Source organism: Amblyomma americanum, chromosome 8, assembly GCF_052857255.1.
Source record: "Amblyomma americanum isolate KBUSLIRL-KWMA chromosome 8, ASM5285725v1, whole genome shotgun sequence".
NCBI classification, from domain to species: domain Eukaryota; kingdom Metazoa; phylum Arthropoda; class Arachnida; order Ixodida; family Ixodidae; genus Amblyomma; species Amblyomma americanum.
Genome location: NC_135504.1, coordinates 126,619,881 through 126,647,435, shown reverse-complemented (window position 1 = coordinate 126,647,435; position 27,555 = coordinate 126,619,881). Strand labels below are relative to the sequence as shown.

General features: G+C 47.9%; 1 protein-coding gene across 4 annotated transcripts in view; it reads left to right on the top strand.

Annotated features, from left to right (window-relative positions):
• Positions 1-380: 380 nt before the first annotated feature.
• Positions 381-27,555, top strand: part of LOC144102066 (extracellular serine/threonine protein CG31145) — a 250,432-nt gene continuing 223,257 nt past the window's right edge. For 2 of the 4 annotated variants that reach the window (XM_077635342.1, XM_077635343.1), the window contains exon 1: positions 547-1,263. The gene's annotated coding sequence lies outside the window, so the exon portion shown is untranslated. Of the gene's footprint in view, positions 1,264-27,555 lie in introns of all 4 variants that reach the window. The other 2 variants (XM_077635340.1, XM_077635341.1) reach the window with 2 other exon arrangements.

Here is a 27,555-nt window from a genome sequence, read left to right as displayed (position 1 = left end):
CAAAAATACGACGCCTGAACACTAAAAAAATCTGAACTTTGTGGGTTGTACCGCCATCTGCAGATGCTTAAGTTGATTGCTTTTTGTGCTAACTCGCTGCTCGGCAAAACTGATTACGACCATTGCTAGGACCCTCTAATAGCTCTATAAACTGTCAAAATACACCCTCTGTACTTATTGATAACGCGTATATGCGCTAATTTTCGCAAGGTCGTCGCAACAAGCGGTTGTCTTCATTAAGCGGGATTTTTCTTTCTGCATCAGTTGTGGCTGGTTGCGGCAGAAGAACGCTGCGACTTCCACTGCATCGATGGGAGACACGCGAAAACGCCACCTGCACTCACAGCCCTCCAGTGCAGTCAATCGAACGCACGCGAATTGGCTCCGAACGCTGCTGAGTGAAGGCGTGCTGCGCTAACTCGGCCACCACCTTCCTCACCCGAAGCCACGCTCACGGCGGCCCGTCCACACTCTTTCCCATCTCCCCTCTCTCTTGTCCCTCCCCCACCGTAGCTGCGTAAAGGGCACCGGCGTCGCCGCCAGCGCGCGAGAGGCGCTCGTCCACGCTGCCGCTGCCGCTGCTGCCTCGTCGTCAGCGGCCAAACATGGTCGACCCGCAGCGGCGAACCACCTGACTCGCAACTCCGAGCCGGGACCAGCTGATCCTTCTCCCGCCGCGAGCGTCGGCTTTCGGGGCCCAGGAAGTGCCGGGTGGATCCCCCTCTCCCCGTTCGCGTGCCGGGGAACCCCGGGCCGAGAGAGTCTTGGGTGAAGGGACTCTGAAGCGGCTGCTCGCCGCCGACACCCCCGTCGAGTCGTCCTCGTCCCTGACGGCCCCTCTAGAAGTGGTGTGCTGCGCGCGCTCTCGCGTCTGTGCGTGTGTGTGTCTTGTTTCCTCCAAAAAAACGATGACCCCGCTGGGCATGCTCTCTGCGCTGCGGTTACGACGGCGACGCGGCTGCTGTTGGTCGTGGAAGTTGCGGTGATTCGTGGTGCGGCTATACACGTTGCTGCGGATCGTGCAACCAGCGCAACAAAAACTACCTGTGTGCGTAGTGTTCTCATCTCTATTTCCGGCTCTTCGCCGCAAAAGTGGTGGTGATTGTGGCAGGAGTTTCGGTCTGTGTCGTCTGCCAAAGAACTGCGGCTGCTGTGGGGTCATCCAGCCTCAGCGTCTGCGCTCTCACATTTGTGACACCCGGAAAGCCGTCACATTCCGCTCAAGGACTCTGCACACCGCCGTCAAGGCCCTGCCACTTGCAGGTAATGTATCGTGACGCGTGTTTCTTGGACGTCTAATGCCAAACTTCCAGTGCGGTGTCCACTTAGCAATGACAAAATTAAAAAGCCAGCGGCAAAGCAAGAAAGCCACGTGCTTGATTAACTGCGCTACGCGGTAATTCCAGTTCCTTTCAGACGCTGTTGCCTTAGAGACTCGTATGATCGCGAGACCCACGTGCTCTGTTTCGGCAAGGTGCGCCGTCAGTTTAGACAGGGTGTGAGTGCGTATGCGAAACAGTGTGCCTATTTTTAAAGCAGCGTCAAGAGGCTCCAGTTTCGCGTTGCGCTCAAGACCCGCTGAGGGGCTTCTCGCTTACTTCGCCTCAACGAGGAGAAACGGCGCATGTTTCTTATCGGAGACTCAGGCGGGTTCTTTGTACGTTCTTTGCCCAAGCAGCTGCGCACCCTTCCACGTCCTTAAGGTGCATCTGTGCGGATGCGAGAATTGTGTTGCACAAATATCTCGCCTAAGCTTTTGTACAAGAGGTTGATTTGTCAGGCGTGTGCGGACAGATCCTCGGAGCGATGAACTTCGTAGCTATTGTCTGGAAAAGAGAATACGCGTGTTTCGAGTAGACCATAAATTCAGGATTTTTTTTTTCTTTGGAGCGCAAGTGCACGTTGAATCGGTTTCGACCGATTTATTCTGAGATTTCTATATCATGACCGGCCTTTTATTCTTAACGTGGGTTGAGAAACTAGTGACGTCCACCTCTTTCTAAACTTTTTGGGACACTAATAAGGGGGTCCTTTTGCAGCCATACGGGTACAGAGGAAAGCTATGCAGGTCCCGGACAAGGACAGACCCGGACCGGGAGGAATTTTTGTTTAACCACGAAGTTTCTGAGAAAGCTGTATAGATTTCCTTTGCAGCCGTATGGCTGCGCTCGGACGGATGTCAGTGAGTAATTACTCCCTTATTACAAATTTACTCCACCTTGGGGGATTCCCCTGAACAATTGACCAGCATTTAGGAACACTGTTGCCAGAGACGTCATTTAATTACATAGACGGAAACAAAGAATGAGAACGCCGTCGGCACTGACATCTTCAAATCTGACTCTTTTTATTTCTTCTCATTGACTCTTTCAATTTCCCTCGTCAATAAACTAACCGACGTCCTGCACGGTCCAAGCCAGACAATTACGTGAAGGAAATCAACGGAAATACATATCTTTTCGTGCCACTATCAGGAACTGTAGGAAATCAGCTGGCCAACTTTTGCGTTGCCAAAGACAGTTGAGACGGAGCGGCAGACGACATGAACTGCCATCTAGCAGCTGTCGTTAATTATTCTCGCGGAAAAGCACGGAACTTGTAAAATAGCTCGTAAATAATTCGTTTTCCAATTATACACGGCAGCCGACGACATCGGTCTTTTCCAAGCTTTCCTGCGTGAATAAAATAGGTAATTTGCGTTTTTTGCTGTCTAACCATTCATTTGTCATCCCTTCCGTATTGCCGCACGCAAAATACAGTGAACTGGTTTGCACCCGAAGGTAACGAAGTCCGTGACAATTCTGGTACGTCGGTGGTGATCGCGAGCTTGGCAGCAAGGACCGCGCATCAAATCCTATATGGCTCGGATGAAAATTTTTAATATTGGAAAATTGTAAGGTATTATGGAACAGTGAATGTAAATGTTTGAAATATTGAAGCAAAACCTTTTTAAAATTTTTCCATCGCTCGCATGGAGGAGTAACACTGCCATAGAAAACCAATGGGGAACGCTTTTCACGATCGCAAAAAAATAGCAAAGAAAATGCAAGCCTGTCCGCACAGGAGATCTGCGGATATGTTGATTGTTATAGCGAAATTTTAAAATATATGACAAAGTTGTGTTCATAAACTCTCTCCCGTTTTAAAACGCTTTTGTCCAGAATTGGACATGTTTCCTTCAAGTTAACGATTCCGATGATTTTAAATAGTATTCTTATTCTCTTGACATCGAGATTTCAGCCTTCAACTTGATGGGCTCCATGACATCGCGAATATTTCCCCACCGAAGATGCCGCAGCCACTGCTGCGTGCGAGTGGTGCCACACCAAGATTAATCGCGTTTTTTTTATCCCAAGAAATGGCGGCTTGAGCACAGAGCGGTTAAACAGTTTCGTTTGCAAAAGGTTATTTCAGGTATTCACGATCCGTCACCTATTTTCGAAATTTTGCTGCGGCCGAAGCGTAATACGTCTCCTTCTACTAAAGTCGGATACAACTCAAGTACGAAGCGGCTTTCCCCCGTCAAAGGACCCCCTTCGAACCAATGGTGTCGGTCGATTGTCATGAACCTGTCGCTTGACAATTGCAGGGAGCGGTGTGACAGTACAGGGACGGTACTATGCCCTTTCATATGGCACTCCCTGCATTGTCACGCTAGCAGGATAATGATCGGCCGATGCCATTGGCTGGAAGGGGGTCCTACGACGGGGAAAAGCTGCTTTCTTCTGGAGTTTTACCCGACTATAAAACGCAAAGGTGCTGTGACTGCCGCGCACGGGTCGGTAACTTCGTGCAAGTCAATAAAGTCTACTGAAATAATCAGCGAGGCACAACGCTCGCAATCTAGATTTATTTACTCAAATAAACCCTTGTCTTTCCCCCCCCCCCCCCCCCCCAGAAAACGAGCACGCACTGAGAAACCGAGATCGCTTGTTATCATTATTTTAATTATCTGCTTTCGTTGCAAATTGTGTTCTCCGCCGATGTTTGTTACCTTCTTCTTTCTATCTCTTTCTGCGTCGACACTTCAGTGATGATATTCAAGCACTGAGCTTGTCCGAAAGGTCGCTTAGTTCGTAGCGTACGAAGCTTTTGCGAGTCTTCTGCGCGACGTTTTGATTTAATATGAACGCAGCTGCGTATATTTCTACCTTTAACTTTTGTTTTTCTAGCGTTGTTCTCCGCCCGCTGTCGCATTTGATGTCGCATTTTTATAATGTTTGACATTCTTTGTAGGCCTCCATCTGCCACGCACTGACACGTCCTCAGCCGCGGCTTATGTGAACAAGGGGCCTTGTGCTTGCAACGTCTCAAATAAGGGGATGCCAACAGTATACACTAACACTTCCTGTGGCTACGCCGTTGGCCTCGCTTTGTTCGTGCGTACTACAAACAAATCACTGCCCTGATACTCCGTTTGTATTTATGCTGTACAGGTATTTCCTACCTGAATGAAACATAACATCTACATTTAACCAATGATTACTCCATCAGCATGAGTACATTCTCAACTTCAGCGCAGAAGTAAGAATTGGTTTATAGTTTATGGGGGTTTAACGTCCCAAATCGACTCAGGCTGAGAGACGCCGTAGTGAAGGGCTCCGGGAATTTCGACCGCCTGTGGTTCTTTAACTTGCACTGACATCGCACAGTACACGGGCCTCTCGAATTACGCCTCCATAGAAATTCGACCGCCGCGGCCGGGGTCGAACCCGCGTCTTTCGGGGCAGCAGCCGAGCGCCATAACCACTGAGCCACCTAGAAGTAAGAATTATTGTTCTTGCGTGCAAGTTCACTGTTGTCTTTAAAATTGAAGCTTGCCGACACAGCGCTATAGCTTTCATCGAAATGAATCATACTTCTTTCGGGGGCCTTTCATATTAATGGTGCATGCTTTGTCCAGAACTGTTGCTTACCCTGCTCAAGGGCAACAGCCACTGAACAGGGGCGGAGACGCATTACTGGTACGTCGCATATGTATGCAACTAATGTGGTAAACTGCTGTGTGGGGTTTGGATGTAACTTCGCCACTATCAGCGCACAGGTTCACAGCTTCACAGGTGTACCTCACACAGTGCTTTCATCCGCACGTTAAGCTCCGCCACTGCTTGTACATCTAATAAATGAACGTGCGTTATGGGCACCCGTTACAGTTCTGGGGCCTAGGCGTTTCAGCCAACTCGAACATCTTTTGTGTTTAGGCTGTTTTGTGTTTCTGCCCCAACTGCGCCCAGCATCAGCCTCGAGAAAACTCTTCACCATCAGGACAAGAACTCACGGACTGCTTGACGCTCGAAACGGGGCAGGTGTTCAGGGCTGTACCTTAACCCAGGCGCTACTAAGGGCAAACTATAGTGACAGCATGCAAGAGTCGAGCATTAGTATATTCACGTAGCGGATCTCTTGCGCGAAAGTCGTCGATCGATCTCGTACATACACTACAATTCTGGACAAAGGCATTTTTGAAAGGGAAAGAGCTTATGAACGCAGTTTTTTCATGTATTGTAGGAATTCACTATAACAAGCAATATTTCCGTAGATCTCCGGTCGTCAGGCTTGCATTTTTTTTTGCTATTAACGTTATTGCGTTCGTCAAAAGTGTTCATCATTGGTTTTCTATAGCTGTCTGAACTGCTCGATGGGAGCTATGGAAACAACTTAAAAGATTGTTCTACACATCGGAAGAATGAACTATTACCTTCAATATTTCCATAACAGTGCCTTACAGTTTTCCAATATTCATATTTTTTGTTCAAGAATGCTGGACATGCCCGCCGCGGTGGCTCAGTGGCTCGGCGGCTGAGACCGAGAACGCGAGATTGAGTCCCGGCGACGACGGCTGCATGTCGATGAAGGTGAAATCCAGAAGCGCCCGTGTATCGCGATCTCGGTGAGTGATAGGCGGTCGAAATTAATCCGGATCCCTCCACTGCGTCGTATCTCAAAGCCAGTATATTCTACTTATTGCACCTAAATATCCCCTAACTCCAATCTATACTCACAGTGACTCAGAACTCCAAGTGGGCAGAACATTTCTTCGAATTATGCGGATATACCAATTGAAACAAAACCTTTTTTTTAATTCATTCAGCGATGACGGTCAGCATTAGTTCCCATACGTCGGAAGCTCTAATCAGGAGAATCGGAAATAACGATAGTCAGCTGCATTAGTTGGTCACTCCCTTAAAAATCCAGCCTTTGTTTTTCGGAGCGGATAACAGTTCGTTCTATGGCAATCAGTCGTTTTTTAATAGGCCTCTATTGACGTTCCGTCGAATGTCGGCAAAAATGTTTCTGAAAGGTGTCCCAACTCGGCACGCTCCGAGCAGTTGCTCAGCTGCCATGACCTGCACTCCCAACGGACCTTGGTCGCCAGGGCGCGAGCGACGCTAAATGCCATTGGGGCTCCGGAATAGGAGCTCCACCTAGATTTGTGAGGACCTGGGCCATAGGGCCTGGGCCCAAACACCTCCTTGTAAATAATTTACCGCCACCACCACCAGCAGTTCAAGCCGCACATGTTGCCGGGCTATGGGAGGCGGATTCAGTAGAGCGTACCCTGTGCCTCTCCGTGCGTAACGTATACACCCAATCGGCGCGTACGTAATTTTGCACGCGTCGGGGCAATACCTTGCTCGCTATGCTGTGTATGTGAACAATTAAGCCGCGCTGCTCGCGTGCGAAAACAAAGTCCAAGCGTGCGCTCCCGATACACAGGAAGTAATTACGAGCGATACGTGACGGTTAACGTCCAAAAGCTCCATGTGTGCTGTTGGGGACGGTGGTTTTATTAGGAGAAACTGTGGACAAATAGAAGTTGGCATGTATACGGATAAGTTACCGCGTTCTAATCAGAAAGTGACAACTCTCGGCAAAAACAGAGGTTTGGTTAGCTATAAAATGACCGTAAAACGAAATACAGGTGTCGCCCTCACCGGCCAATTAAGCAAGTAAAATAAGTGCGTCGAGACCGAATTTTGGGTACGGTTCCCAAAGGCTACGCACCACCGCCATTCATTTCAAAACGAGGATCACGGAGTCCTTTTCGGTGATGACGTCACGAGTTTGAAGCTACTAGCGGTAAGATTTTTAAATTCAATTTTTTTCGCCATTAAATGCGTATTTTCCTTTCGTACGAGACGTCAGAATATGAAGAAAGAGCTAGAGAATCTGTTTTTACAGAGAACAATTGTAGCCTGCGTGATTGCGTCCAAAATAAATTTTCTTTTCCGCATCCCGTAAAATTTTGCCGTCGACGATACACTTCTAGAGCGACGTAAGGGCACTTGCCATAAAACGTCACCGTGCTTCAAGGCTGTTGAGTGACGCAGACGAGGGCGACCTAGAAGACTTTATTCTTGAATATATACGCATATATGTTTACAAGGAAATGGATGTCTATTGGTTTGATCATAGAAGGTTGTGGCCAAGTACTACACCAGGGTGGCCAAATCCTGCTCTCCGGACAGGCCGCCATTGGAATCTGAACCTGGCAACGTTTAACGCTAGAACTTTAGCTAGTGAGGCTAGCCCAGCAGTGCTGTTTGAGGAACTAGCGGGAATTAAATGGGATGTGATAGGGCTTAGCGAAGTTAGGAGGACCGGTGAGGCGTATACAGTACTTAAGGACGGACACATACTGTGCTATCGCGGGTTAGAGGATAGACGAGAACTAGGTGTGGGTTTCCTCATTAATAAGGATATAGCTGGTAACGTAGAGGAGTTCTACAGTATTAACGAGAGGGTAGCAGCTATAGTAATTAGGCTGAATAGGAGGTACAAGCTGAAAGTGGTGCAGGCCTACGCACCCACATCCAGCCATGATGACCAGACCGTTGAAAGCTTCTATGAGGACGTAGAATCAGCAATGAATAAAGTAAAATCGCAGTACACTGTACTGATGGGCGACTTCAATGCGAAGGTGGGCAAGAAGCAGGCTGACGACCACGCAGTAGGTGACTATGGGATAGGCTCTAGAAATAGCAGGGGAGAGTTATTGGTCGAATTCGCGGATAGAAATAATTTACGGATCATGAATACCTTCTTCCGCAAACGAGAAAACAGGAAGTGGACCTGGAAGAGCCCCAATGGTGAGACTAAAAATAAAATCTACTTCATACTATGCGCTAAACCCGACATCGTTCAGGATGTGGCCGTCCTCGGAAAGGTGCGTTGTAGCGACCACAGAATGGTAAGGTCTCGAATTAGCTTAAACTTGAAGAGGGAACGGAAGAAGCTAGTGAAGAGGAAGACCATTAACGAGTTAGCCGTAAGAGGGAAAGCACAGGAGTTTAGCATAGCGCTGCAAAACAGATATTCAGCTGTAACTGAGGAAGGCGATCTTGATGTTCATACAATTAACGATAATCTGACAGCCATCATTACGGAGTGTGCGGTAGAAGTAGGCGGTAGGACAGTTCGACAGGATGCCGGAAAGCTATCTCAGGTGACGAAAGATCTGATTAAGAAGCGCCAAAGCATGAGGGCGTCTGACCCTACCGACAGAATAGAACTGAGAGAGCTATCGAAGTTAATAAATAAGCGCAAGGTAGCCGACATAAGGAAGTTTAATATGGATAGAATCGAGCAAGCTCTAAAGAACGGAGGTAGTCTAAAAGCAGTGAAGAGGAAACTAGGCATAGGTAAAAACCAGATGTGTGCGTTAAGAGACAAGCAGGGCAATGTCATTAGCAATATGGATAAGATAGTTAATGTAGCCGAAGAGTTCTACACAGACCTGTGCAGTAGCCAGTGTAATCAGAGTGTTAATGAGAAAGACAGCAGTGCACAGCAATGCATCATCCCGCCAGTAACGAAAGATGAAATAAGGATAGCCTTAGGAGCAATGGCAAGGAGAAAGGCAGCTGGGGAGGATCAGGTAACAGCAGATCTGTTGAAGGACGGAGGGGACATCGGGCTAGAAAAACTAGCCACCCTGTATAGGCAATGCCTTATGACCTCGACTGTACGAGAAGCCTGGAAGAATGCAAACATTATCTTAATTCATAAGAAGAGAGACGCCAAGGACTTGAAAAATTACAGACCGATCAGCTTACTATCCGTTGCCTACAAAGTATTTACTAAGGTAATCGCTAATAGAGTCAGGGCAACCTTAGACTTTAATCAACCAAATGATCAGGCAGGCTTTCGTAAAGGATATTCCACAATAGATCATATTCACACTATCAATCACTTGATAGAGAAATGCGCAGAATATAACCAACCTCTATATATAGCCTTCATTGATTACGAGAAAGCATTCGACTCAGTGGAAACCGCAGCAGTCATACATGCATTGCGTAATCAGGGGGTAGAAGAACCTTATGTCAAAATACTGGAAGATATATATAGCAACTGCACAGCCACTATATTCCTCCATAAAGTCAGCAACAAAATTCCTATAAGGAAGGGCGTCAGGCAAGGAGACACGATCTCGCGAATGCTGTTCACCGCCTGTTTGCAGGAGGTTTTTCGAGGCCTGAATTGGGAACAGTTGGGAATAAGAATAAATGGAGAATACCTAAATAATCTGCGGTTTGCTGATGACATTGCCTTGCTGAGTCACTCAGGAGGTGAACTGCAAATCATGATCAACGAGTTAGACAGGCAGAGCAGATCGATGGGTCTAAAAATTAACATGCAGAAAACCAAGGTAATGTTCAACAGCCTAGCAAGAGAACAACAGTTCACAGTTGGCAGGGAGAGCCTAGAAATTGTCCCGGAATACGTCTACTTAGGGCAGGTAGTGACAGCTGATCCGGATCATGAGAGGGAGATAACTAGAAGGATAAGAATGGGGTGGAGCGCATATGGCAAATTCTCGCAGATCATGAGTGGCAGTTTACCAATTTCCCTCAAGAGGAAAGTGTACAACAGCATAATCTTACCGGTACTCACCTACGGGGCAGAAACGTGGAGGCTAACGAAAAGAGTTCAGCTTAAGTTAAGGACAACGCAGCGAGCCATGGAAAGAAAAATGATAGGTGTAACGTTAAGAGATCGGAAGCGGGCAGAGTGGGTGAGGGAACAAACACGGGTTAATGACATCCTAGTCGAAATCAAGAGAAAGAAATGGGCTTGGGCAGGGCATGTAATGCGAAGGCAGGATAACCGCTGGTCTTTAAGGGTAACGGAGTGGGTTCCAAGAGAAAGTAAGCGTAGCAGGGGGCGGCAGAAGGTTAGGTGGGCGGATGAGATTAAGAAGTTTGCAGGCAAAGGGTGGATGCAGCTGACAAAGGATAGGGTTAATTGGAGAGACATGGGAGAGGCCTTTGCCCTGCAGTGGGTGTAGTAAGGCTGATGATGATGATGATGATGATGATGATGGATGTCTATTGCTTCAGGTCTAACTTGGACGTGGCCGGGTGACAGCCACTTTATAGACGCCGTTTTAGCGTCGATTGGGCGATTAGCTGATCGAGCTATGCTTTTACCTGTTGAGGCGGAAGTTGCGCCGCCCGTTGGCAGGTCTACTCCGCAGTGATGGACGCCTGCCCACAACCGCTGTCTCATGCCATTTACAAGCGGTCATTGCCATCTATATGCCGAAGCCCGAGTTAGGCGATGAATTGGAGCTAGGACAACACCTAGGTTTCTTTTTGTTTTGTCATACAGGGGTCGGTGCCAGGCTGGTTTTGTGAGGCGTGTTAAACGCTGCATTCGGTTCCGTTCACGTGCTGCTTTCACGGGGCTGCATTCCCGTGGCACCCAGCGTATCCTTCTTTCAGTTACTGTAGTCGGATACAACACAAGGACATAGCGGGTTTTCCCTTTTCACAGGACCCCCTACCAGCGAATGGCGTCGGCCAATTCTCATAACCCCGCTAGTTTAACGAAGCAGGGAGTGGTAAATGAAACGGGATAATACCTTGCCTATATGAGAAGGGGGGGGGGGGGGGGGGGGTATTGCCACGCTATCAGGGTCATCCGAATTGACTGGCACCATTGGGTGGAAGGGGGTCCTTTGATGGGGGAAAGCCAATGCCTTCTTGAGTTGTATCCGACGGCTATAGTTGAGGGTTAAATATGGCGCAAAGGCGATTAAGGCCACAGAGCGCCAATTCTAGCATCGTTTGATTGCTCAGTGGCACCCTTGCATTTGTGCGTACGTCAACAATGTCTTTTTATATAGCTGAATCCGTTGTGGGAAACTTGTCTGTTTCCCAGAGTAACATCGTGCACCACTGGACAAAACGGGACTACAAGCGGCATCGCCAGCGAGTTGGATTTGAATGCCAGTAAAACCCGTATTCTGGAAGCGTTCACTAAGTGGACATGCTCGAATCGGTGCGTCTTAAGTTGCACGCTGCCTTTGGCGTGCGTTCGGCTGCTGATCCCAAGTTCACGTGTTCGATCCCGGTCGCGGCGGCCGCGTTTCGATGGCGGCGATACGCAAAAAAGTGCCCGTGCCGTGCGATCTCAGAGCACGTTAACGAACCCCAAGTGGTCTAAATTAATCCGTAGCCGTCCACTGTATACGGCGTTTCTCAGAGGCCACGCGTCGCTTCGGGACGTTAAAACCGCGGAGTTTACAATTTAAACCACGATTATGGATGCAATGGCGAGCACTGTTTCTGCCGAATTGACGTAACGTGAAAGACGGCTCAACTTTCGTCATGCAGACGTCACTTCCGCTCGGCGCATTTGATCGAAGCTTCGACCCATCGATGGGGGCCGAAGTAGACGAGCTCCGTTCTGGTATACACTTCCGGAGTGCAGGCTGAGAGAGCGATAAATGCCATTTGTACACTCTAAACGGAAAGGAGTGAAAAGGAGTAAGCGCCTTTCAAGCGCACTTCATTTTATGAAACGGAGTGCGCTAGAAGACAGCTTACTCCCTTTTTACACCCGTATAAACCTATTCGCCCAATGAGCAAAAGAAGGCCACTGGACGTCCACGGGACGTCGGAAATGTCCCTACGACGTCCAAGGGAGCTTCAGTGCCCATTGGGCGCGTTTAGAATGAACACGTCCCAGACGGTGGACTGCAGGCAGCGAGCACTCATTTATGGTGCTGCTAATTATTTAGCTCGTCCGATAAGCCCGGCGACAGCTGGCATACGTGTACGGCAGCGGCTCGCGTGGTATGCTGGGGGCGCTCGAAAGAGCGTCGCTTTCAAAACCACTTGTGCCAGTCTGGACGCGAGCCAGCCCTAAAGAGACGAGACACGGAGCTGCACGCGGCTGGCCGGACAGAGCAAGGCAGCTAGCGCCCGCGGCACTCTTGCCACAACATGCATTGCCTGATGCAGGTGAATGTAAACACGGTGTGGAAGCCAACAGTTCTCTCTGCGTATTTTTTTAAAGGGACGCCATAAGGACGGCTAGGTCTGAAGAGGATAGCGAGAGTAGAGCAGTCCCTTTCGTTTTTTTGTTTTAAGGGCGTTAGCTCTTACTCATCCCGTTTCTCTATTTTTTGGGGTCTGCTACCACCAACTTTCGGAGTTCAAGATGGCGGCCCCCTTAGTAAATCGATATAGCAACCCAATTGGTGATTGATTGGTGACGTCACTGATATATCCAAGATGGCCGCCAATTGATGACGTCTCCGATAGATCTGAGATGGCGGCCACCATACGAAATCAATAGCAACCCAATTGGTGATTGATTGGTGGCGTCACTGATATATCCAGTTGGTGATTGGTTGGTGGCGTCACTTATAAATACAAGATGTCGGCCAATAATGGTAAGTAATTGATGACGTCATTAATTAAATTCTAGTAAACCAAACAGCTAGCGCTCGTTACTTCAACGCCTTCCAGAAGGTAGCGGCATCTTTTTGTCTTATTGGACGACTATGTGCCAGAATACACATACAGGTTTAGAAAGAAGGATGGGGATGTATAGGAGATTGTTAGGAGAGAGAGCGCAGATGAGTTTCGCCGAGTGAGCCGAACTGAGACAGTTTTCCGTTCTTCTGTACCAAGTGACGTGGGGAAACCGCGAGTAAGACACGATAGCTTCGTTGACGTTTTCTTCAGTACCAAATGTAGCTTTTGGTGCTGAGAAATTTGAAGTTCAAGTCGGAATGTTTTCTACCCGCACTGTGCATTCGAACTGGTGATGTTGTGTATTATCCTTCTCTGCCTTTTTCCCGAGCCCACTTCCCCAGACAAGTTATCAATTACCTTTAAAAGGACGCTAAGGAGAAACTGAAGTAAGCCTGAATCGACAGATTACCGCGTTCTAACGACAAAGACGATACTTTCTTTTATGAGTTACAATATTCTGCTAAATGAAATACACGTGTCGCCATCACCGGCCAATTTCGAAGGCAAATTGCGGTGCGTAGAAATTTTGCGGATCTCAGAGGCTATGCTACATCACCATTCACTTGAAGACGGGGATCACGGAATCGTTTTCGGTGTAAACGTCACGAATTTGAATCGAATGGCGGGAACAATTTTAAAATGCAATTTTCTCGGCGAAAAATGCGTCTTCTGCAGTCTAATAAACACCAGCCAAGGAATCAATTGTTACTGACATCAGAATTGGATCTTATTGTCACTATAGTAGTGTCTTTTTATAACCATCCCGTATGAGGCTCTCGTTCTCTTCAGATTCCGCTTCTCGCAGGCAGGCGAATACCGGTAACAGGGATCTGTGGTGCCGGAAACTCGCGAATAAACAAACACCCGCACGCGCTCCTGCACCTGCAACTGTCGCGAGGAGACCGCGTTCAGCAGTCTTTACAAGGCTGCTGCTGAGACGACGGCGGGAACACCAGCTACCCACGCGTGGCAAGCCGCACTCAGCACTGTCTCGCGTGCAGTGCAGGCAAGAGTGTCGACGGGCTGGACCAACAGCTGGTGTTTATTGTGATAACACGACTGGTGCCCCCTCCGACAAAACAAAAAAAAGAAAACGACGCTGCTACCCGGCCGCCTTCTACGTCCATGCCTCAGGCAGTTTAGTCGGCGCCTGCCTTCGTAACAGGGCCCGGGAAACGTAAACTATTGTAGACAACCAGATAGCGCTACTAGTCTTTGAGACTCCTACAGCCCGCTCCAACCCCCCCCCCCCTCTCTCTCTCTTTCCCACCGCCGTATGTCTTCCCTGGAAGCCCTAGCCAGATTACTTTTCTTTTTCTGTTGTTTGTGGTAGTCTCTGGAGACTGGACTAGGCTAGCTTTTATTATTTTTTGTTCAGCACCCCAGCTCGAACCGTAATCGGGCCAGTAATTTGTACGCCCAAAGCGGCGCAGGTAGTGATTATACCGGCGTTGTATAGTGAAGCCAGTCAGGAGGTAATGGTGATGCGGTGTCAAGGTAGACCTCGTGTGGAAAGAAGGATCGGTTCTGTGTAACCAAACGCGGCACGACGCGACCGCCACACCCTGTATATAATCAACGTTTGCAAATATGTAAATAGTCTTTGCAAATAGCTCTTTGCACAACCCACTTCTCTCTCTCTCTCTCTGTCTCCCAAAGTTCTCTCCTTTTCTCTCAATTAGTTCCGCTCCCTCTCCAACCGCCGCGATTCTGAGTGGCTGCTGAGGCTGAAGTCGCCTGTTCCACTGGCAACTGCCTGGGGCCGCGTACAAAGACAGACAACGAAAAAGAAATGGTGAAACAAAACGAAAGAAAAGAAACAATAAAAATTAAAAAATGATATTCAAGGGACACGGCGTACAACTGAAGGTGATTATCTGGAAATTTCTGGGAAAAAAGGCGCATTTATCCGCGTGAAAAAGGATGCAAAAATTATTCCGGATTGCACGGGTTGCATCCGTTTTTGAAGTGAATGGTGGAGTAGCTTAGCTTCAGGGATCCACAGCTAAACGGTGTCGACGCACGTGTTTTAGTTACAAAATCGGCCGATGTAGGCAAGATCTGTTATTCGTTTTTTAGTCGTTTCTACAGCTTATAAAAGATCCGTTCTCGGGGAGAGTGTGGTGTCTCTTTGTGATTAGAACACGGTACCTGTGAAATATAGGCCAACCATGTATTTGTCCACGCTGAGAACCCCAGCTTCTGGTCGAAATTAGTCCAGTGCCTCCCTTCGCGTGCGTGGTGCCATTCACAGCCCGCAGTTTAGCTTATAGGAACGTGAAAGCCCACATATTACCATCGTTATTATTTTTCTCATGGATTAAGCCGCCGCGGTGGCTCAGTGGTTATGGCGCTCGGCTGCTGGCCCAAAATACGCGGGTTCGATCCCGGCCGCGGCGGCCGAATTTCGACGGAGGCGAAATTCTAAGGGCCCGTGTACTGTGCGATGTCAGAGCACGTTAAAGAACCCCAGGTGGTCGAAATTTCCGGAGCCCTCCACTACGGCGTTCATCATAGGCTGAGTCGCTTTGGGACGTTAAACCACCATAAAGCATAAACCAAACTGTTTTGCTCTTGCTTACTCATCCAGCAGCCTTTCTCGCTTTTTACAATATGATCAGCAAGTTCTGTAACATTTGGTGACCGTTTATTTGGTTCAATGCGAACCGTTACTCGCGAGGTTCCAGGATGCGGAGTCCTGAATATTGGCGCGGGCGAGGTGCCTATGCGAACATCGCTTAACGCGTGGTAAAAAGAGAAGCGCACGAAAAAAAAAAAGGAGCCCGTGCATGAAAAAAAAAGAAAGCGGATGGGAATAGCAAAAAAAAAAGGTAACTGGAAAGGCAAGTCGTTACCACTCTGCGGGAAAGATAACGCGGACAGCGGTCAGTTTTTCTCGCAGGCAGAACCGGAGCGCGCGCATCCTTATCGCTGATAAGAGCTGCATGGCTTCTCAGCTGCTCGTTGAAGGTCCCTCTTCACTTCTGCCGGCCAACACACAGAGCCGCGCTTGGAAGCCTCGAGTAGTGTATTGCGGCACGCGCGCTGTTGGCATACGGGAGGCGTGATTTAGTGCTATAGTGGCGCGGACATTGCACTCCCTCCCCTTTCCGTACGTGTCTTCCATTCCGTCTTGGGCCCTCCGGCTATCGCCTGAGACAAATACGGATACATAACTTCATTTTCTCTCCATTTTTGTCTTTCACTTTAATAATTGGGTAAATTGCCTGGAACTACGAATTCGGACAGGCGTTCAACCGGCGCATTTCGTATTGTTTGGAGAAAAAGTTGTTGCGTTATAGCGTCGTATTAAAGGCTTTACTTGTCAGGTAGAAACGGCGCTTTATAACGCTACCGAAGGTTGTGCCGGAGATGTAAAACCGATGCGCCATAGCATTTGTACCAAAGGATGTACCGATGAGGTCCAACCGGTGCGTTGTAGCATTGTAGCTTAGGTTGCACATACCAAAGAGGTATACAACCGGTGCATTGCAGCGTTGTACCTTAGATTATGCCAAAGAGGTACAACCAGTGCACTGTATCAAAGGTTGCACTGAAGAAGTCAACCGATGTGCATACCTGCTGTACCTTTCCCGTACAGCCTTGAGCACAAGACTTCCGTACGTCTTTGCTTTCCGAATAAACTATTTGATACTTCGCGGCTGTCAACGGCAGTCCAATGTCCACCCCCATAAAGACCATTTTTTGCTGACTGCGTCATCATTTCTCAGATGATGCCGCGCACCGAAGGCTAACTTTAAGGGGACTATAAATTGCAGTATCAAGCGAGTCTAGATCGATAATTTACATTCCAAGGCTGTCAAATATGCAATGTCCCCAAAGGATGATAATTGTGAACAGAAAAAAAATCTATTCAGCGCTGAATATCCGTGAGTGACAGCGATTTTTCCTGAGAAATCGTAATCATCGTCAACCAAACTGCGTCCACTGAAGGATAAATGCCTTTCCCACGCCTCTCTAATTAACACTGTCCTGTGCCGGTTGTGGTCACCTTGTCCCCCGCAAACTTCCTGACCTCATCCGCTCACCTTACTCTCTGCCACCCCCTGCTACGCTTGTCCTCTCTTGAATTCAGTCCCTTACCCTTAACGACCATCGCTTATCTATAGCTTTCGCAGTACATGCACTTCCTGTGCCGATTACTTTTCTCCGATTTCAATTGGCATTCATAAATGCGCGTTTGCACCTTGACCTACGCTGTTCCTTTTCTGTCACTTAGCGTTACACCCATTCCCTTAACGTTGCTAGTTAGACTGAACTCATGTTTCAAAAAGTAACATTAAAAGCATGATACAAGATATTATTTATTCGAAGCAATTCCTGTGGGCTCATGCGGGAATATCGCAATACAAAGCAAAAATAAAGCATGAAAACAATTAGAAGTCGTATAGTGGCATCGAAAAACACGGGAAGCCCATTCATCAGGCGAAAACTCGCGCTTCGCAACGCTTGACGTCATGCATTAAGCCAATATGGCGCGAAATACAAATTAGATTATTCGACTCCTAGCTTCTGGTATATAAAGCTAAAAACAAAAATATAAGTTGATTTTCCACTGGAGTAAACTGCAAGATAATTCCTCATTAAAATTTCATTGTGCAGTGCACAGATGAACTAAAGAAATATTTCTATAGGCCATGCGTATAAATTAAATTTCCACGAAAGGAGTTTTCGGTCTCCTTTAAGTGAACGGGGGATAGAACCTTCGAGGATATGCCGGCATACTCTTACGAGTTCGAAACTCTGTAACCATTTATCAATACGGGGCGCACGAGTAAAAGAGAGGAAAGTGTCCTTTACTAAAGTCTGATACAAGTCAAGAAAAAAATCAGCTCTTCCCCATTAGAGCCAATGGCGTCGGCCAGTTATCATGAACATGGGCGTGGTCATGCATGGAGTGGCGTGACAATGCAGAGAGGCGACTATCCCTGACAACCCAGGGAGCGGACTATCCCTTTTCATCTGCAACTCCCTGCATTGTCACATTACCAGGGTCGTGTTATAGGCCGACGCCATTGGATGGAAGGGGCAGCTCCTATGACAGGGAGAGGCCGCTTTTTTCTTGATTTTGTATCCCACTATTGCGCTCCCTCTTTTTGTGCGTAGTGTTTATACTTTATCATCAACAGACCCAGCTTTCAGCGCTAGTGAAATTGTGATTATGCGATCGGATAGTTGGTGAAGAGCTGTGCACAATAGAACTGGCGACCATTCTGTTTACACACAACGAAGAGGGGGTAGGGGGGGGGGGGAACAAGGCGCTGCCCTGCAGGCATAAAACGCGAGCGTTTTCGATCCGCCCCAACCTCTCCTCGACCTTTTCAAAACTGCAGCTTCGCGAAGCCGAACTACTGAATGGCGAAGCACTATCCATGTTAATCGGGAGGTATTTCTAGCACGACTCCGCAGCCTGCATGAACGGGTCCGTTTTTCAGCACGACCGCACACGAGACGCGGATCGAATCGTTCACTCGAGAGCGCCCGGCAGCTCGATTTCGTAGAAAGAGGGAGGGAGGAAAAGAAGAGGGGAGGGAAAGGGAGCGGCGACGACTCTTACGGAGAGACCCGGTGGCCCAGATATCTTTTCTTTCCCGCCTCATTGGATAAAGGCGCCGCACCGAGGGTCCCGTTCTCCGCCGTTCTTGAAGACGACGCAGCCGCCAGGAGGCGCTCCACTTTCGTTCCTTTTCCTCCTCCTCCTCCTCCTCTCTCTCTCTCTGTTCCCTCTCTGCTCTTTGCCTCAGCCTTCAACCTTATTGATCTGCCAATTAGGTCGCCGTCTGCCGCCCCATTGAGCTTGGGGGCCGATCGGAGGCAACAAAGCGCCCGCGTCCCGCCGTGCGCGCGCGTTGCCGGCACATCAATAGGGGCGCGCGTGTCAGCCACCGCGAGCTTCCACGGCGCCCTCTGTGCCCCCCCCCCACAATAAGTATACGAATTCATTCGAGTGTTTGTACTCGGCGACTTACTCTTGCGGTTCGTTTACCCCAGAATATATAGCCGTAGTTTGTTACCCTGTGATATCTCCCCGCTATAGACGTTTCCATTAAGCGTCACCTGGGCGTCGCCATATTGTTCGCTGGACAATTGTGTACCCTTGATGTAATATAGTCGGATACAACTCAAGAATGAAGCGGCTTTTCCGCGTCAAATGACCCTCTTCCAGCCAATGGCGTCGGCCGATTCTCGTGAACCTGTTAGAGCAGGGAGGGTACTATCCCCTCCTACAAACCGTAACTCAGTTGAACACTGTCATAAATAGTTATTTGATCAAACTTGAATAGTGGTTGCATAAAAACAGATTAACCTTGAAGGTTAAAAAGACTAAGAATATTATTTTCAAGCCACATAGCAAAGCCTGTGAGACTGAGCTAGTTCTAAATTTTCAAAGTACAGTTTTGCAGCGTGTCACTTCACAAAAATTTCTAGGCGTCTGGTTCGAAGAAACGATGTCGTGGAACACGCATGTTAGCAAGCTAGCGATGGAATTAAGTAGAACAGTTGGCTGTCTCTATAAGCTGAGAGAATTACTTCCAGTGAGGCTCAAAAAAGCAATATATTTTTCTAATTCCTGCTCTGGTCTTTCATATTGCATTTTAGTTTGGGGAGTTACAACCATCAATAATTACAATAAAGTGGAGCGACTACAAAAAAAAAAGGTGTTACGAATTCTTGAGAACTATTATGGAAACCCTAGCCAGCTATCTACTGATCCCTTGTTTACTAAACATGATATGCTTAAAGCAACTAAATTATATGATTACAAACTGTCTCTCTATATGCATAAACATAACCTTCCATATAATACACACCCTCCCTTGCATGCTTACAGCTTACGTAAGGAACTAGAACCAGTGCCGCGTACACGTACAAATTATGGCCGGTCCACTCTTGACTACCGCATACCATCACTGTATAATAAACTAAAAACCCACATTGACTTTACTGCCCAGCTTAACAGATTTAGACACGAATTAACTAATTTTCTGATGAGGCAATGAGTATTACTGCGATCCAAATTAATGGCACTGACAATAAGAACTGACACCACTACTCGAGCGACGGGCAACTGGTTGGTTTTTAATCGATTAACTCTTGTTTGCATCATAATGTGCTAGCGTGTATTGGCTTTTTGTTTTAATGTATTGAAATGAAATACATTATATTGAAATATTACTTTATAACTCTTCACGAAGTGTAAACACTGCATTTGCTACTTGTATAAGCTTCATGTTCATATTCATTTTTGACATCTGCTGTATGTATAATTATTAAGAAGTGTAAACACTGCATTTGCTCTAGGTACGAGCTTCATGTTCATATATCTTTTTGGCTGTGCTGTGAAGTCCACTGCGTGATGCTGCCTGTAGGCCCCCAGGGCCCAGTCAAGCTGTCTGTGAGAGCTTTTTGCCTGGGGGACCCCCCAACCTTGTAGGTTGGAAATAAAGTGGATTTGGATTTGGATTCGGATTTTATCCGCCACACCCTGCATTTTCACTCTGCATTGTCATGAGAATCGGGCGGCGCCATTGGCTGGAAGGGGGTCCTTTGACGGAAAAAATCCGCTTCATTCTTGAGTTGTATCCGACTATCGTATACGGTGAAAGCGCGGTCGCAGTGGCTCTCTGCAAACTGCTCGTAACAGTCGAAAGAGCAGGTGTTTGGGCACCTGCGTGTGCCTGATGGAAATGAATGTAGATTTCGTCATTGCGTACTCGCAGAAGTCAAAACACCTGCTTTTTTGGACTACTGCGAGCAGGTGCACGCAGCTCGTGCTGCCGCTTCCTCGGGGTTCGCGCCAGTTGCGCACTGCAGTCCAGCGTAGCCCTCCACTACGGCACCTCTTCGTTCCTTTCTTCTTTCACTTCCTCGCATGTTCACGCATGAAGGAGTGTCTCAAACGTAAGCCTCTCACGGCACGTCTAAAGACTGTACTGCAGCAATACTCGCCACTGGTGCTATGCACAAACATACTGCACTGGCGGATGTATTTATTAGTTCATGTGTGTGTTAAGCGTGCAACTGTCAAGGCCCGCGTAAATTGGAATCTTTTATGTCAAATGCGCTACAGGAATTGTGTACAGCTTACCCCTTTCTTGGGGGTCTTCTTATGTAGGCCAAACTGGCCGCTGCATTAATGACCGCCTACGGGAGCGTGAGAAAATTTTAGAAAATAACGACAGAACGTCAAATCTTGTACGGCATGTTTCTTCCTGCGTCAGCACGTGCAGGGCTAGATTTGAGAACGCTAAGATTCTACGCAGGAGCGCCAATGCAAAAGCTTGGCTTGTGCTGGAGGCCTTCCATATTAGAAGGTTATCTGATCACTGCGCGAGTGATGCTTCTTTGCTGATTTATACCGCTGAATGGGCAATATAAATCTGCAATATAAATCAGCGCGGCGGCTGCGTTTTTATGGAGGCAAAACGCTAAGGGGCCCGTGTGCTGTGCGATGTCAGTGCACGTTACAGATCTCCTGGTGGTCGAAATTATTCCGGAGCCCTCCACTACGGCACCTCTTTCTTTCTTCTTTCACTCCCTCCTTTATCCCTTCCCTTACGGCGCGGTTCAGGTGTCCAACGATATGTGAGACAGATACTGCGCCATTTCCTTTACCCAAAAAACCAATTATTATTTATTACCGCTGAATGTGCTTATCTCAATTCGTTTTTGCCATTATCGAAACGCTGTTGTTTGACGTGTGTGCCTCCACTGTCTTTGTGTATGCTCGTATTTTTGCTTCAGGTTCCGTGTGTCACACCCTATTAAACAGTTGGTAGCAGCGCTTGTCAGTCATCGTGTGTGTTTCTTCTCGGTGCTTGTCCAAGTTTTGCGCCCACATCTTTTACATATCATGCAAAGCCAATTGCCCGACAACACGCTCTTCTGTAAAGAGGCTGTTCTGGCAACTGCCGTGTTTATTTTGGCAATTTGCTGTCTCTTTCGTCCATTTATTCACGCACAGGAAAGAAAAAAAATGAATCTGCAGCAGTATGCGTTTTATTCCCGCTTCAAGTTCCTTTTTTTTCCTCTTTATTCTTTCCTTCCTTCTTTTCTGTCTGTCTGTCCTTGTTTCTTTCTTCCCCTTTCGTGATTTTGCATCGGGTTCGAACATTTCACGGAGGTTCGACCCACTTCGTGGCCGTTCCGCATGCGAGTAAACGCGAAATTCGCCTCTTCTCGACCTCTTTCCCACCATTCGCTATCCCTTCCTATTTCGTCGTGAAGTTGGCTTTCCTGCGCAGTTCTGAAGCGTTTCTGCGTCTCTTGCTCTCATGCAAGGCTGACTTTCGCCCGCGAAACGGTGGGAATGCAAAGCGACAGCCGGCCTCAGAAATGGAAGGAAATTCAGCCGTATGCCGCCTAACCCTGCAACCCGCTCACCTCTCCCCCGCGCTTACTCGCTTACCTAATCTTACCTTAGCTGAACTTCCAACTTCCGGGTTTAGTGGAACGGCAAATGCGATTTTGGTCCAAGCTCCGCGTTTCTTGAGAGAAACCTGCAAAGGCAAATAGAAAAGAGACAGGAAAGAATGAAGGCAACGACATACAGCGTGTGCGGAAATAGAACGGGCCCGTAAACGTGAAACTATCGTCAGCAGGGTTGGATGCGTACGCGTACATGTTTTGTTTTTTACGCTTGACTTTTATGTCCTGTCTCCCCGCGCGGCTCGGCCGACTTGCAGTGCTTACTTCCTTTTCACGCAGCGATTTCATGGGACGTCCGTGCCTAGACAAACAACCAGACGGTGATCGGCTCAGGCTATACTACTAAACATTGGTTTAGTTTCGTTTGCACTGCTTTCTCCGGAATATTTGCGCTGGTTTCCCTTGTGTCCTGGTTGACCGATGTCTGCATGACTGGCGAGCATTCAGAAAAACTGCAATGCCTCGGCGGCAAATAATCAAAACAGCTAAAACTACGGCGCATTAGCTGATTTTTTTAACGCAGCTTAGACAGACGTCAGCCGCTGCTCATAATACACTTCGGAACATAGCCGGAACGGTGTTCCAGATAGGCTATTGTGGAACCTTGTTCCGCGTAGAATTTTTTAATTGAAGTAAATGGCTATTGTTCCACACATATTATTGACTTTCCTATCTGGAACACGGAGTTCCCCTTCAACGGAACTTGTCACAAAAAACTCCATTCAGTTCCACTTGGCAGCTGGAACCTGGGTTCAGTTGTGATTAGGAGGATATACAGTGTAACTATAAGAGAGCACAGATCAAAGCCTGCGTTCCTGATCGCGGCAATATCATCAGTATAGGAGTGATGTTTAAGTTTCAGAAAATGAAGCAAGCCAAGAATGTCCGCAGTATGCACTGCATCTAGCATGTCTGTTGCCGTCTGGATATCGACCAGCAGGTGCGAGCGGAGAGGAAATAGGAAGGGTGGGGGGGGGGGGGGGGGGTAGGTAAGAAATATCAGGGCCGGGGTAATATAGCGGTTCTATTCAGGTCCAATTCTTCGCGGCATATAGTTCATTGCCTCGAACGGCGCGAGATCCCCCTATCACCGGAGCTGCGGACCATGGGGCGGAATGGAATCACAGGAAAGGAATCACCACGTTACACGTTAAAGAATCCTTGTATTGGCCGCCGCGGTGGCTCAATGAATATGGCGCTCGGCTGCTGGCCCGAAAGACGCGGGTTCGATCCCGGCCGCGGCGGTCACATTTCGATGGAGGCGAAATTCTAGAGGGCTCTGCACTGTGCGATGCCAGCGCACGTTAAAGAACCCCGTGTGGTTGAAATTTCCGGAGCCCTCCACTACGGCTTCTCTCATAGCCCGAGTCGCTTTTGGACGTTAAACCCCCACAAACCAGAACCGAATCTTTAATGTAGCTTAGACTGACGTCAGCCGATGCTCGTAATGCAGTTCAGAAAATAGCCGGAACGGTGTTTTATATAGGTTTTTATGGAACCTTGTTCCGCATTGAACTTTTTCAGTTTAAACAAATCGCTGTAATTCGACATAATTGTTGACTTCTGCATCTGTAACCCTGCAGTTACACTTGAACAGAAATTTACAAAAAGCTCCATTGATTTCAGGTTAGCAGGTCGAACGGCTTTTCGAATGGCGAAAGGCTAAAGAAGCCAGAACGGGATACCTGCGCAAGACCGTCATAAATATCCTAGTCCCGCTTAACGTTAAAAAACGCCTCGTGATCGGCATTTAGCCATCGACCGCATCCGTGTATACGGTATGTGGGGATCGGTGGGCAAACGGACCCCTGACCGATCACCGGCCCGTCTGTGCCTATCGCATGCGATTAGCTTCTTGCGATATCCGCCTATATAGCTCGCAGTGAGCTCTGTATAGCTGCACGCTTTCAATAGAGCAGCATCTAACGACGGTTTTATTTCTTGGTCCACCAGCTGTGTCATCTTCAGGCTGCGATCATGGAATCGGCATTTCTGCGGCTGCTCAGTACTTCGTTGTAACACTCTGCAGAAAGCAGTGATGTTGCCTCGTAGACTGACCCGATCTCCACGAATTCGCTTTGAGCCAGCCTAGCCTAATGCTGCAGTTTAATAAATAGCCCCTGGCAGGGGACTAGAAGTATAATAAAATTTATTATATCTTTCTCTCTCTCTCTCTCCAATTAAATAGAAAATAGCCGCATCAACAAACCCCGTTTTTTCCAAGATGACGTTACCCATCGATCGGTCTTTCACGCCCGGTCAATTTATTTTTGCTTTGATGTCACATTTTATCGACCGTCTTAGGACGCCACCAATTTACGCGGCGTCTTCTCTCCTTCCACGGCCCATTTTCCCTAACTGGGCCCTATTATACCGGTCTTTTCTTTAAAGCCGATTGACGTCCATCTAGATTCGAAATGAGGATTTAAGAGCGATTAGCGCGAGCTAAAACACAGCGGGAACGCGCGCTGGGCTTGTCGTTAAGAAGATTAACTGCTCGGCCGCGCTGAGCACCTTACATTCCATTACTCGCGCAATTCTTCTCTCCCCCTCCCCACCTCCTCTCCCGCCTTCTCCGTTGATTTATTTTAATATCTTGCCGCCAGTTTTCGAGCGCGTCTGGAATTGACACGTATATCGAGCCTGATTCGAGCAATAGGATTAAGGGGGAGAGAGAAAAGGGATTAAGGAAAAAACAAGGAAGCCCGTGATCCAAGTCCCGTTTGAGGCTAATCCTCTTGGGCCCCTGTCAATTAAAGTTTTCTACATGCCCCGTTTATATATCCCTTCTTGTGTTCGTATAAAGCCTTTCTCGGCGTGCTGGCTTTCTTTTTTTTTCTGTGCTCTCCCAAAATACTGCTCCACGTTACTAGTTAAGCTAGCCCAATATATATACTATACGCACAACTATTGCGCTAACCAGACATCTTTAATAAACAGGGCATAATAATAATAATTGGTTTTGGGGGAAAGGAAATGACGCAGTATCTGTCTCATATATCGTTGGACACCTGAACCGTGCCGTAAGGGAAGGGATAAAGGAGGGAGTGAAAGAAGAAAGGAAGAAAGAAGTGCCGTAGTGGAGGTCTCCGAAATAATTTCGACCACCTGGGGATCTTTAACGTGCACTGACATCGAACAGCACACGGGTGCCTTAGCGTTTTTTCTCCATAAAAACGCAGCCGCCGCGGTCGGGTTCGAATCCGGGAACTCAGGATCAGTAACCGAGCGCCCTAACCACTGAGCCACCGCGGCGGGTAGTTGAATTCACTTTTCTGTTGTGCTTAGGCTGCGATATGTTCTCCGACGGCATGTCAAAGAAAACTCCCACACGTCTCGCCTTGTAAATTAATTTGTGTGGCACCTTCCGTGAACGTCTGGGGACGTGAAGAAAGTTTGGATAATGTGACATTTCCATCTGAGTTTTGCTCCATTTATATTCTCCTCACTGTCCGCAAGTTTCCCGTAACTGTAAGTCAAGAGGAAGATATGCTCTTGGGCGGGGCATGTAATGCGCAGGCGGAATAACCGATGGTAGTTAAGGGTAAGGGACTGAATTCCAAGAGTGTTAGGTAAGCGAAGCAGGGGGGTGGGCTGATGAGATTGCGAAGTTTGCTGGGATAAGGTGGCCGCGGCTGGCAAAGGGCAGGGTTAGATGGGAGAGGCCTAAATTTGACCTGAAGTGGACGAAGGTTGATGATGATGACGATGATGATTTATTTTCGCTGAGTGTTCCCTCGCCCCAGTCCTCTAAGCAGGTCTTGCCAAGCGGCACGGCGATTACTTGAGTTATTTGTTTAATTCACTTGTCTAAGTAATTTTGTTTTGTTTATGTTTCATGGGGGTTTAGCGACCCCAAGAGACTCAGGCTATGAGGGACGCCGTAGTAAAGGGCTCCGAAAATTTCGACCACCTGGGGTTCTTTAACGTGCACTGACATCGCACAGTACACGGGCCTCTAGAATTTCACCTCCATCGAAATTCGACCGCCGCGGCCGGGATCGAATCCGCGTCTTTCGGGACGGCAGCCGAGCGCCGCAACCACTGAGCCGTAGCGGCGGCGCTGTGGACTGCAAAGCACGCCGTGAGGGGACGGCTCTAGATTTATTTAGATCACATGGGGTTCTCTTACGTGTTCTTACATCGCACAACAAACGGGCATCTTATGCACACCACCTCAATCGAAACGCGGCCACCGCTGCGGGGATTTCGTGGGCAGGGTTCGAGCTCGAGGATGATAAGAATGTGAAGTCGAGAGTTGGACGAAAACTCGTCTGGTCGGCGTCCTCCTTTTAAGTTTTATTATGATAAGAATGTAATAGATAAGGCGGAAAAGTCTTGTCAGCTTATTCTGATCGCACCTGATGTAGTAATAGTTTTCTTTACATGACTTTATACTGTCGCCCGTCGCGCCCAATAGACATGCAAGAACTGGGATGAAATAGATTCCAATTAGAAGTTCTCTATAACCCAGGCCACAAGCCCGCACTAACGCGAGGCGTTGCTGAGAAAATAAAAATAAAGCATTGTGTAATCAAACGCGTCTGGACCTAGATTAGTTCAGAACGAGAAAATACTCACTATTTTATCAGTGAGTAACCATAACCATCAACCATGTCGCAGACACGGCTTATACGAACGTCGGCCTTTCGGCAACTTTCCGGCGAAATTCGGCAGCTTAATTTAAAAACGCGCGGATCGGGTGGAAGTGCGCTGTGTCCGGCTTCAACTTTTTTTTCCTTGCTTTTTATGTCTGCTGTTTTCAGCATCCGCCCTCGGAGATGCACTCGAATGGGGCCCCTTTTCCAAGTTCTTTCATTCCAAGACTTTTTGTTCTATGCGCTGCTCTTTTATCGAGGCCTAGAAGTAGACTCCAACGTTATCGCCAAATCCGCTTTTCGAAACGACTGCTCCTATTATGGCCACTGACCAATATAATCTCCCTTATCCCAGCTGCCTCGATCGGACATCCGTTTTTCCTAAAGCTTATCGTTTTTTCTAATACTCCCGGGGAAATTCGATACCCAGCTCAACATACAATGATCCCTGCTCGAAGCACTTCAACTTCTGGTTTTGTGTGCAGTTTACAGTTTGTTCCGATGTGCTTGCTTAAATTTATTTTGGATTAGACACGCTTATTCTACGCCGGATTTGGATTCACCGAGCGCCGGATGGTTCTGTCCACTGCATGCTCTCCCTGTGTGGGCTTGGGATTCGGAAGCCATATACACTTCGTAATCCCTCAAAGGACGTTTTAAAATCCTCCTTTAGCGCTCACGTTTCGCGTTGGCGCTGCATGTATCTATTCAGAGAGCGAACAAACTATAGGCAGCCA